The following is a 13,475-nucleotide window of genomic DNA, read 5'->3' on the forward strand; positions in this document are numbered from 1 at the left end:
GCCACCTATTTCCTGGGTGGGTGCCTTAGTGCCCCCCTCACTGCCCTGCCTGCCACCCTCCTACCCCTCCACGTCAAATATGCACGCTGGCGAGCAGGCAGTGGAGAACACAGACCTTAGAGTTCCTTGGTTTTGGATCCTAGCTCTATCACTCATAAACAGTAGAACCTCGCCTCATCTAGTTGCTTCCTTTAAAGCTCAGTCTTCTCACTTGTAAAATGGGATAATACCTTCCTCATAAGATTGTAGTGAAGCTAAACTGAGATAATGTGTGTAAGTATTTGGCCCATGTCTGGCTTATAGGAGGTTCTCAAGTAATGTCAGCCACTTTCATTCTTATTGATATTCTTACTGATATTAATGACAGAATTGGCATCACTCCCATGCCTACACTCCTGCAGTCCCTTCCTTGTGGGGCACATGACACTTTGCTTCATCTACCTGTACCCTGCTTGCCCCACTTTGCAGGCCTGGACTCTGGTTACTCTCCCAGTCAGCCTGTATGCAGACTGAACTTACATGTTTCTGACCATTTTTATGTCTCTGTACTTGTACTTCCCTGTGCCTGGAGTGCTCTTACCATTCCTTTTTTGTGTGTGTCCATCTGGCAAATTCGTGCTCAGTTCCAGAGCAGCTCTGGATCCCAGGCCTACCACTCACCACCTGCGTAAGCGTGATTAAGCTACCTAATCTCTGTGTTTTAGTCTCCTCATCTGCAAGTAGGGAACATTAATAATAAAAAGACCTCAGGATTGACGTGAAAGCCAAATAAATTTACATATTTGCCTGGCACATTTTAAACACTCAATAAAGGTTAGTTGCTATTATTCTTACTAAGTTTACTGTTCCTAAGCTTTCTGTAGCCCTCCTTCCCAGTGGAGGCAAAGACTATAGCACCTTCTGCAGCCTTCTATTTTTAACACATCATGTCTCATGTAAGCCTCATAAAGGCAGGAACTGTGTCTATCTTGTTAACAGCTGGGCATGTAGTGCTTAAGTATGTTTGTTGAATGAATGCATGACATCTGTGTAAATGTCTGTCTTCTCTATTAGATGTTGAACTTCATTTCCATACCCTTAATATAGATGTAATCTATATTACATCTATATTATACTACTATATTATCCACCCAGATGCAATTCATAAACCTCACATGTGGTATCTAAGCATGGTATCTCATAATGGAAGGTCCTCAACAGATGTGTTCTGACTGAATTGTTATTAGCATAAATTAAGATGAATTGATTATTAAAAAGGAGAACCAGGGAGAAACCTAGAACCTCTCATTTTTTCTTGTTACTTTGTTTATTGGGATACCAATTTAATTTTATTAAAGATAGCAGAGGGAAATGTAATATAAAAAGTACTCCAGTGTTAGGAAGTTATTCAAAAGTTTTCTGAGGTTAAATTTTATAGATGTTCTTGTTATAGCTCTTAGAGAATTCTGATGATCTCAGTCCATTATTTCTCATGAAGAACAGCTAGGCTTCTAGTCATGCCAAAACTAATCAGTGTTTCTTATTATGTGGTTTACACTGGGAAATATTTTTTTGGCTACCATCTAAGATTATTTGTAGTTTTTATCGCAATTTTATGAATACTTGTTATGGACAAAGCAGTAGGGGCACAATCTAGGCTCCTGATTCTTAAACAGAGCTTCTCGGTTAATAGCATGAGGGTTAGATTAGGTAGGAATAGTTTCTTGCTGGGCAGATGCCCCTTGTGAGTTTGGTGAGACAAGTGTGTGTTGGCTGCTGTAGTGCGCACCGTGATGCCTCACCCAGCTTCTGCTTGAGGGCTGAGACTCGGGCTCCCTGCTGCTGGAAGGATTGGTGGCTGGCTCTCCACTCTTTCTGTGAACACTCCCTTCAGCCAAGGAGGCCAGCTTGCCAGTGGCCATGCCCCTTCTCTGTGGCAGCCAGCATGCAAAGACTGGTCCATTGTGAGGATATAAAGGGCTGGCCCTCTTGCCTGATGGCTGAAGAACTTTGGTTCCAGTGCTCCTATGGGATTCACTGAGGCCTTTGTTGTGTCAAATCCAGGTTAAATATCTCCCCTTGTCCAGTCTGGCTTCTCTTGCTCCCCTGCAGGTGTTGATCTGAGAGCTCGCCCCACACAAATCTCTTGCACACACATCAGTTACAGAGTCAGCTTCCTGGGGAGCTCAACCTATGACCTATCATCTTTAGCTGTGTTTTAATGCCTTGAATAACATCTCTGGGTGAGTTGGATGTCTTACACAAAACAGATAAGTGTTGTCTATGTGATGATGAATGATGCTTCCTTGCCATGAGCTTAGAGTTCTTCAATATACATCTGGCTTTGCTATCTAATTACTGCCAGAAGGAATTTAAGGTCAACAATACCAGAACTATATTTATTATCTTGGGCAGAATTTCTCTAGTTCTTCATTGGACCATATATAGGAATACATTTTATAACTAGTTCATTTTGGAAGGTTCACTAGAAAGTGATTGCTTAAAATTAGATGTTAATATTTTCTCAATGACTTCAGTGGTATTTGTAGCCTTTGTTTGAATTTTTTTCCAGGCTAAAGTTATTGGGTTTCTGAAACTGTAGTGTCTTACATATGTCAATGTATATGAGAAAAAAAAGTTCCTTGACCAATTAAGTCTGGAACATTACTGTATCTTATAGTCTCCTCTTAGAAATATACAGTGCATAATTGCATATTAAAAGCTGTAAGAGATCCTGCAGTAAGGAAATCTGTTTATATTTATTTCATTCCTCTTCGTCCAGAATACTCATTGAAAGACACTTTAATTTTGTCTAAACTGAGTTATATTTTAAATTTATTAAAACATAATGCTCTTAAGTATACAATTCGCTGAGTTTTGACAAATATATACACCCATGTAACCATCACCCAAATTAAGATATCCACCATTTTCATCATTTTTGAAAGTACCCTCCTATCCTTTTTTGACTTTAACTTAAATGGACACATGTGGCCCTCCTTCCTAGTGGAGGCAAAGACTGTAGCATCTTCTGCAGTCTTCTTTGTCACGCTTCTTTCACTCAACAGTGTATCTGTGAGTTCATCTATGTCACTGTGATTAAATGATTATTTAATGGATTGTAGTCTGAGAAACTGAAATGGCCTGGACATTTGGGGTTTCAACATTTATTTTTTTTCTCGTTCAAAGGAACATAGAATAGGTCCCTTTTCTTTGTTACATTTGTCCTTTTTAAGCTGCTTAATTTTTCAAGACAGTGCCAACCTTAACCTTCACTCAATTGATTATACCTGATTTTGTTATGAATTGGCAGCATAGAATTCTTTTACCCTATGATATTTAAGAATATGTCTCTAAGATTTCTGCTGCTCAAACATTACTAATGGCCTGAGAATGAGGAAAGAATATTAACAGAGGGTTTACTGACTGACATTTAATCTATGACTTCCTTTTGGTGCTCTGATTCTTAGGTTTGGAACAAGCCAGACCATCGGACCAATGTATATTTAGAAAACAATATCATGAACTGCCTTCTATTATGGCACTGGCTTGTATCTAAAAAAAAACTACTTGAAATTAGCTAATGACTGTCATCTGTCTTTTTAATTTTCTCACAGTGGCACTGAGTTGAACAATATTCATTAATTTAACAGTTGATAATTGACTGCTGTGTCAAGCACTATTATAGGTGCTGAGTATAACCATGAAGATGAGCATAGTTCCTGCCTTCATTCATTCAAGAAATAGTTGGCAGTAGCATGGATGAGTACAGAGTTTAGGGAAGAGACATCAAATAGCCAATGGCATGTTGGTATTTAAGGTATGCTACTAGGTGAAATCATCTAAGAGAGTGAGTGGAGATAAAGAAGGGAAGGGGTCTGAGAACTCAGCCATGGATTACTCCAATAGTTTAGGTCAGAGAGTGTGGAGGAACCTGCCAAGTAGAATGAAAAGGGGCACCCAGTGAGTTAGGAGAGACACAAAGAGAAAGTGTAATCCTAAAGTAAAAGAAAAGAAAGATGGCCAAGGAGAATGAATGAGTGTGCAACTGGGTGAAATGCCTCCTGATCAGCTGAGTATAATAAGGACTGAGAAATCACCGTAAAATTTGTCAAAATGGTAGTCTTTGGTGGCCTTGATAGGAACTGTTCCAGTGGAGTAGTTGGAATAACAGCCCAACTGAATGGGTTCAAGAGGGGAGGGGGAGGGAAGCAAGAACATCAGTTTCAGGTGAAGATGGTGTGGCTTGCACTAGGGTAGTGCTAGTGGGTTTGTGAGAAATGGTCAGATTCTGCGTATGTTTTAAAGGTAGAGCCAACAGAACTTGATGACAGATAATGATAGGATATGGGACGTGAGAGAAAGAAGAGAGCTGCGTCACTCTGAAGGTTTTAGATCTGAGCAACTAGAAGGATGGGGCATCGTCCTTAACAGAAATAGTCAAGGCTTCAGTGGGAGCTTATTTGGGGTGATTATCAGATCAGTCTTGGATATGCTAACTTGAGGTCTGTGTAAGACAAATAACTATGTCTATAAGACACTGAACATAAGAGTCTGAAATAGAGCACAGAGGTCCAGGATGCAGATATAAATTTGGAAACTGTCAGTATATACGTGGTGTTGAAAGCTGTGAGGTAGAATGTGATTCCCTAAATATCCGAGTAGAGGAAGAAGCAGTTTAAAGACTGAATCTGGAGCTTCTTCAACAGTTAGAGGTAAGGGAGATAAGAAAGACGTGGCAGAGGAGACTGTGGGGTTGGTGAGGAAGGAGGAAAAGTGAAGAATGTGGTGTTCTAGGAGCCAAGATAAGAAAATATTTCAAGGAGGAGAGAGACCGAATGAAATACGGTGAAGCTGCTAAGAGTCACATACTTGAAGAGCATTTCATTATGTGGGAAATCGTGCACAAGCTAATGTTAAATAAGAACGAGCTCTATAGTCCATGTTCTCAACTTAAAAAAACCATGGATACGTGGTTCTAAACTAGAAGGAAGGACATTCAAATGTTGACAGTGATATCTTCTGGGTCAAGGAGTTGTGATTTTTTTTTTTATTTCAATGCTGATTTCAAATTTTGTAAATATTCTGAAGCATACATGTGTTTATAAACATAAAATAATTATTTCAAAAATATTTAAAATAAGTTCAGGTAAAAGAGGGTCAGAGATGACCTTATACTTTAATCATGGCTGGGACAGACTGGTTTTAAGGTAAAATTTTTAAACCGCTTGTTTTTGTTAGGTGTGGCAGTTGTATTATTCAGAATTATTATAGACAAATGGCAGAAATCCAAGTCAAAAAAGGATCAAGGGAGATGTGCAAGTAATTGACAAGTCCAAGGTGGGACTAACTTAAGGCATGGCAGGATCTAGTGGCTAAAAGGACCTTATTAGGGCTATGTTGCTACCTCTAGAATCTGCTTCCCTTTCACTGACCTGATTCTCTTCCTCTATAGGTGACTTCTTTCATGTAACTGGAAAAGGTGGTGGTTGGCAGTTCTGATTTTACATAATTGCAGGCTGTGAAACAGGATTTAACTCTGCAGTACAGTATTTTTCACTTGCAGATGAGACCCTGGTTAGACCCACATGCCCATCTCTGAAATGAACATGATAGCTAGGGGAATAGAGTACTCAAATTAGCCAGTCTGGGTCACCCTGCCGTCCCTCTGGGCAGGGGATCAGAGCAACATGACTTACCAGCTTCACTGACACTGCAGGAAATGGACCCTTTCCCAAATAAAAATACAGGCCTTTTGTCCAGGCCTGTAAAATAATGACTCTCTATTAGCAGAAGGTACTCCTCAGCTTATCTATTTTTTCTTGTGTTTTTACTCAGCTACATTGGCTCTGGTGTCTGAGTCATACTTGGTTGTTTCACGAGGCATCACATTTTTTTTGAGGTCACAGGGAGATCATTTTTTACATTTTTACTCTGGAGGTAAATAGCACTTCAGCCAGTCAGTGATCTAAAAGTGTGTTTCCCAAAATATCTAATTTACTACCAGGCATAACCTAGGTTTTGGGAGAAATGAATATATTATCACTTAGATTCTCATTACAGAGCAAGATGATTACCTTTCTTATAAGAAAAATGTAGAACTATTGGAGGAAAAATATTTTTGCTAGTCCCAAAGAATTACCCTCACACATTTTTGCAGATGCCTATTGGTTGAATCATAAGATATTTGGCCAGGATCCCAAATTTTGTTCTGGCACCAACTGTAAGGTGTCTGGGGCTGAAGGGACATTCGAGGTACATTTACCTCTTATTCTTAACGAGGGCATGTAGTGAACCAGATGGGACCATTTGGGTTGTAAGTGTTCTGTTTTCCTGGTCAGAGCCTGGCTAGTAGCCTGTTAGATCTGTCCTCTGAGCCCATGCCGGTTCCCACTTCATGCTGTGGGGGATGGGGAGAGACTGATGGTTCAGGTACTTCCCACGGGAAAGAGGAGCCTTTTGGACCAATTTTATCAAACCAGCTCTATGAGAAAAGCAGCCTATGGGAGGAAAGAGACACACCTAAAATGAAAATAATGAGAGTTCTCTACTCAGAGGATAGATTTTTAACCTCTTTGCTGCTTTCAGTGATCTGTTAACAATATGGCCTAATGGTGTCCCTGGTCTTGACTCACGTTGATGCTCTCCCTCCTTTGTGATGAGTGGCAGTTTGGGAGAATGGAAGTCTTGAATTTTGACTTCAGGGTAGAATGGGTAGACCAGATTCTTGGTTTCTTTGCATTCCAATGGCTTCAGCAGCCACAGGTCAATCAGTATGAATATGAAATACTGCCTTCTTTGGGAGTTTCCCAGTATATCAGAAAATTCAAGTTCTCACCTTCATGAGGATACTTTTAAGAACCAAATTATTGTTCCTCTGTCCACCTGATATTGATGACTTAGGCACTTAATCCCCTCAGAGCCTTTTACCAATATCTCAGATGGGGTCCTAGAAACCACTGAAATGGATCAGAACATGATCTCAATTTAGTTGAAATTACTCTTCCTGTTCTATTTTCCATCTCAAATTATGCTTGACGGTGTTGTCCAGGATAAGGTTGTACATTGTATTTCAATATGTCTGGTAAGACATGCTCCATAATTTTGGAGTAAAAAAGATAAATATTTGTAAAAATTAATCATTTGGTTTCCTATCTGCCCTTAAAACACGATGTCTAGTATCTCCCTTTTGAAGCCCATTACTATCCCCGCTTCCCCCCAGATTGATGAAGGACTCTGGAGTCTCTGACCAAAGAGGTCAGTCCCACACCAAACCTTATGTGGAGGGGTAACTGATCAGTCCTCCATTGCCATTGCTTCTTGCTGCCACATAGTGTCTCTGTTGCAGCCTTTTCTGCCCTTTTCAAGAAAGTTGATTTGTCATGGAATCACCTTAGCTCCTTGGCATTCTGCAGTGGTGAGGTGGCCGGTACAATTCTTCATTCATACTCACGTGGTGGCCACTGGCTCTAGAGTACAAGACTATGATAGGGTGACTTGGTTCTGGGATCTTCCTGCCAGAACCACAAATACTTAGGCACCAGGAGGTTGTGAATTCTCAGAACAAGAAGGTTGAAGAAGACTGGACACTAAATTTCTAGAATCTCTGGAGGAGAAATATTCATAGAATGAGTTGGCTTTGATGTCCTTGTAGGTCCCTTCCAATCCTAATGTTTGATTCTGAGATCTAAAAAACATTTAACATTGATACTATATTGTAAATTTGATCTTTCTTTATTTCATTTTTAACTATAAAAATGCATAGTGTAAAAAAGTCAAACCATGTTGAAAGAATCTTTCATACTCCTCATATTTTATATCCTTTATTTTCTTTGCATATACAAGTGTTTACATATATGATTATATGTGTTTTATATATATAATACATATGACTTAAAAATGTATAGATTGGTAATAGAATTCTCATGAATATAACATAATTTATTTAACTGGTCTTTCTTTGAACAGGTTAAATAAATTATTAGGATTGCAAGTGCTAAATTTCAAAGATCCCACCAAATAGCTGTCTAAAATAATATGCTAATTTATATTCCCACCAACAATATATTAGTGTTTTCCTCACATCTAACATGGAGTTTTTTAAATTGGCAGCTTTAACACCTTTATATCTTATGAACTACCAGTCGGTTACTCTATTAAAACTTGTCTCATTGTAAAACAAAATTCTTATTTTTCTCATAAAGATATTTATGAAAAATTTCACAAATATATAAATGTTCAAGGGCTAAAAATGTAGTAATATTTTTGGAAGCCACAATCTTCTTAAGACAAAAAAGTGACCGTATCCCCATATACTATCTTCTTCCCACAGTTTGAGATTCCCTGCTTTTACCATTTCCATCAGTGTTTATTTTATTGCATTTCAGTAACTTGTTTTTAGAGAATTTCTCTACAAAGATCAAGTACTTCTCTTTACATCATTTGCCAAAAAGAAAATCCAAAGGCTATAATGTGTTTGGAGAAAATATTTCACCTATTAATGTACTGTGGAAATTCATCATAGCCTTGTGCAGAGCTGTGACTCATCAAGGTCTTTATGGATCTTCTGACTTAAGCATATGTATGCCTTTACTGCTTGATTTGCCAGCTTTAGCTAATATCTATAAAGGAAGGAAAAACCATCATACATATTTTCTTTCTTGTCTTTCTAGTTTTGTTAATTATATAATTTCTAAACATTTCCAGGGTTTATAATGTTAAATCCTGTTTTAGGACCACAATTCCCATATCTGTCCTGGTCTTAGTCCTGTAGTTTGATGGGATGAATATTCCCCACCCTCCATTTTGCTATAGCTGTCCAGTTAGCTCATGGTTGGTTAAAGATTGTTTTCTAGTAGTTTCCTCAAAAACAAGTCATGGAAATGTATTTCCTGAGTGATTTAAAGTTCAACACCAGTTCTACGTTGTCTTTATCCTTGAATAACATTTGATCAGTCTAAAATTCTTGTCACATTTTCTTTCCTTGAACATTGTAAGTATTAACTATTTTCTGGAGTTGAATATGGCTGTAGAGAGGTGTGAGTTCAGTGACTTTTTTCACCCATTTAGGTGTCTTAAGCTTTTTGTGTAGATGCTCAGATAACTCTTTCTTTTATTCATTTTGAGCTTTTGATATCTAGTAAGTTTTCTAGAATACCTATTACTGTTGGTTGTTTTGTGTCAGGTTTTCCTATCACATTGTACGCTCTTTTCATCTGCAGATAAAATTCTTGAATGTCCCTGAAATTTTCTTTCTCTCTGCTTCCCCTTACCCTTCCCTCCCCTCTTCTCCTCTTCTTTTTGACAGTGTCTCCCTCCAGCACCCAGGCTGGAGTACAGTGGCATGATCTTGGCTCACTGCAACCTCTGCCTGCTGGGTTCAAATGATTCTCCTGTCTCACCCTCCCAAGTAGCTGGGATTACTGGCATGCGCCACCACACCTGGCTAATTTTTATAATTTTTAGTAGAGGCAGGGTTTTGTCATGTTGTCCAGGCTGGTCTTGAACTCCTGGCCTCAAGTGATTCACCTGCCTTGGCTTCCCAAAGTGCTGGGATTTCAGGCGTGAGGCACTGTGCCTGGCCGAATGTCTCTAAAATGTTCTTAACTGTATTTTTACATATCTTTTTACTATCTTGATTAAACTGTCTTCCTTAGGGAAACCAATAGTGAGTATATGTTGCCTTTATTCACTTTTATTTATCTTATTCACTTTTCTCAATCCTGTCCCCCTTGTCTCTTACTGTGTTTTAGCAGTGTCTATTCTTCTTGCTGCTTTCAACGTGGTCTATGTTCCTGTGACTGCTTTTTGTTTTCCTTCATGAGCCAGCTCCTGTTATGTTTCCTTCTGATGTTCCTGCTAATCTTACATGAGGTTATTTGAGATTTTGAATTGCTGCTTCACGCTCTTATTTATATGAAAGATTGCTTGATTAAGATCTTTTGTTCATACATGTCATGTTTGGTCAGTTCTAATCTCCATGGTCACTTTTTAGGAGGGGAGAATATTCTTGGTCTGCCAGTTTTTGTTTTTGTTTTTGTTTTTTTCCCTGTTGTGTTCTTTTCTTTTTCTTTGGGAATTTCTCCATAGGTCCTATAGAACTAGAGCCTAGTCTTAGTGGATTTATGGCTGGTTTGGTCAAGCTTCTTATCCCACTGTGTGTGTATGTGTGTGTGTATGTGTGATTTTCTATTTTTATAGACTTAGAGAAGGTACAAATGCTGACTTGTTATGTGGATATTTTGTGTAGTGGTGACGTCTGGGCTTTCCATGCAACTATCACACAGATGGTGCACATTGTACCCATTAGGTAATTTCTCATCCCTCATTCTCCTTCCACTTCTCCGATGTCTAGTATTCCACCAAGAGAGGGAGAGAGATTCTAATCTTTCCCCTAGCCAGCAGAGATTGATGCTGCAGGACAGCAATCAATGCAAACCTTCTCCTGTAGTCAGCCTGTCCCACTCACTGACGACTGCTTCCTGACTTCTCATCCCTCCCTGCCTTTTCTGTGCCAGATGGGATTAGGGAAGCTCTTGCCATCAGTGCACCTACCCCAGTCTGTTACAAAAAAGGGATTGTTGGTGTTCTCTCTCATAATTTGCAACATCTTGGAAATATGGATGTGGCTGGCTTTGTCTGTGGTCTGTAGCCACAGGCATGCTCTCCTGGCATCTTCCCACACCAATTCTTTTGACTTCCTCTGAATTTGGCAGCCCTTTCTCATATATGGTGGTTCAAGGCCACAGTAGGCTACCAATTTTGTTGAAGTTAGAGCCTGCATTTGTTTCTAACTCTTACTGTTTTTTATAGTGTCATTGAAAGGAGAAAGGAGCAAAATTGTCTTGCCTGCATACACCTTTATTTTTTGTAATTATTTTATTTCAGTAGCTTTAGGGATACAAGTGGTTTTTGGTTACATGGGTGAATTGGATAGTGGTTAAGCATGGGATTTTAATGACCTGTTACCTGAGTAGTGTACTTTGTACCCTACAGAGAGTTTTTCGTTCCTCACCACCCTCCCACCCTCCTCACTTCTGAGTCTCCAGTGTCTATTAAACCACTCTGTATGCCTTCCCATGCCCATAGCTTGGCTCCCACTTATAAGTGAGAATGTGCAGTATTTGGTTCTTCATTCCTGAGTTACTTCACTTATGATAATGGCCTCCAGTTCCATCCAAGTTGCTGCAAAAGACATTATTTCATTCTTTATTTGTCTGCATATTTTAGATTATAAGTCCTTTGTCGCATTGAAATGAATCATGTTTGAATCAGTCACGTAGAGTGGATTTTCTTCCCCTAAGAATTCTATTTTGTGTCAGGAATTTATCTTTCATTCATTTTAAGGTTTTGATATTATGCTTTCTAAGCGTATGAAAACAGGTGAAATATGTGCTTAAATATCAAGAAAGAAGGTCTTCTGTTTTTTCTAAGTATAAGAAGACTTAAAGAGGAAGCTAGTATCTTATGAGAATAAGTGCCCAAGCTTTTAATATGGCATCAAGGACTGATACCTTCTTATGGCTAGATTTATTAAAATAGGTGTTTGATATATTCCACTGAACAGAAAGGTGGTTTTAATAGTACTCTCTAGAGTAAGGGTGGGCAAATGATGATCCTCAGGCTAAATATTTGCTGCCTGTTTTGAAAATAAACTTTTATTAGAATACAGCCATACTCACTCACTTATATATTGTCTATGGCTTCTTTCATGCTGTTACGGCAGAACTTTGAGTATTTGTGCCAGAAATCAAGCAGCCTACAAATTCTAAGGTATTTATCTTTCCCTTTACAGAAACAAATTGCTGACCCCCTGCTATAGAAGAGCAAATTCTCTGTCACTTTACAATTCTCTATTTCTATGTTTTTCCATTATGATCACTCTAAGAATAAATCAGAAATCTCCATCTCCCATTTCTGTCCTCTTAGTAATAGTATGTGAAAGTTTGGCAGACGTTTTAAATTGTTAGCCACAGACCTGACCCAATTTTTGTATGCAATCAATTTACTTTTTGGAAGATGCCAGAAAATTAAGTTTTTAAAGATTTCAAGGTAAAGAGCAAAGTTATGATATTTTACTGTTGTCTTTGTCATCCTTTTTGATATTTAGAAGACTGTCATGTACTATATTGATATTTCTTGGCCATATAACTGCCTCCAAATTTTCTTAGTATCTATTTTGGGGATGATCATGATCCATGACATTTAGAATCATTTGCAATTGACCGTAGTGACCAAGACCATATTAGAACATTGTGGAATATAAAACAACTTTATTCATTGAAACACTTCTTTTTCTTCTACTTTTTATTTCCAGGCATTTTTTTATTGCCATCAGAAATTATAGTTATTATTCCCTCACTGTATTTGTTCTAAAAGCAAAATAACTTCAGTCAAGAAGGCATCATTCTTGCCTGGGAAGGCAGTAATTGAACCAATATGCAGGGCATTAAAACCACACAGTAAGATTTATTACTTTTGGTTTTGTTGCCCATCTATTTCTGTTATTTTTCTCCATAAATCCTTGATATTTTGATTCAAACACACCTAATGGTTGTTGGAGTGTCCCCTACTTTTCTCCCTGTGTGAAGAATGCTAGTTAATTTAAAATTTTGCTTACTTGTTTTAGATTTCAACCTTTGCTCCTCTCAATCTTCTCCAAATCTCATCTGCCCTAGAGCCCAGATGAGAACTGGGGGTGAGGGCAGATGTTCCATACTATCAGAGCGCTGTGACAAACCATGCCAGCTCCCCTTGCAGCATCAGATAATGGGCTGTCTTTTAAATGAGAACATAGAAGTGCTTACTCCCATTCAGCTTGAAATCCTTCAATACCCAGATGTTTTTTCTGTTGCATCTGGATTTGGCTGTTGGAGTTTTATCATCCTTTCTTCAATGACACAACATATCCAGGTTGTTGAATGGTGTATCACTGCCCGTGTTTTCTTAGCCATTACATTGTCCACCTCATGGATATGGATGCTGGAGAAGGTGTGTGTCTGTCTGGTAGCTCAGTCACTACCACCATTTGTGTTCTCACCGCAGAAAAGAATGCAAATTGGAAATACCTAAAAATCCTCTGGGATTATGTAATTCTGAACTGGCGTCCACATTTTGTTGTATTCTGTATGCTCACACTGATATTGAGTTATACATTGGTTATATACCCTTACTACATTTAAGAATATAGCAGTTGGCTTTCTATGAAACTTATTTTCATATTTTGCTTTAGAGTCAAGGAAGGAATGGAGATGAATGAGTGCTTATTGAACCAAGTGCCAAGTGTTATGCTTTACATACATATGTTAAATAATCCTGGCAGTGACTCTGCAAGAGAGGTAAAATGGAATCTATGACACAGACGGCCCTCAGGTCAAAAGATGCGCCTGAGTTTATCTCATGCTCTAGTGCCAGGATCTCAATGCCTACATCTGTTACTCCTTCTCGCCCTGTTACATCACCCTTTCCTTTACTATATATTTTAAGTTTTATTATGT

The 13,475-nt window shown here is 38.6% G+C and overlaps 1 long non-coding RNA gene across 1 annotated transcript in view; it reads left to right on the forward strand.

The window, feature by feature from the left end:
- LOC106635429 (uncharacterized) overlaps nt 1–13,475 on the forward strand; it is a 319,562-nt gene that overhangs the window by 1,017 nt on the left and 305,070 nt on the right. The gene's annotated exons all lie outside the window — the stretch shown is intronic.

This window comes from Pan paniscus, chromosome 14 (assembly GCF_029289425.2).
Source record: "Pan paniscus chromosome 14, NHGRI_mPanPan1-v2.0_pri, whole genome shotgun sequence".
Taxonomy (NCBI): Eukaryota; Metazoa; Chordata; class Mammalia; order Primates; family Hominidae; genus Pan; species Pan paniscus.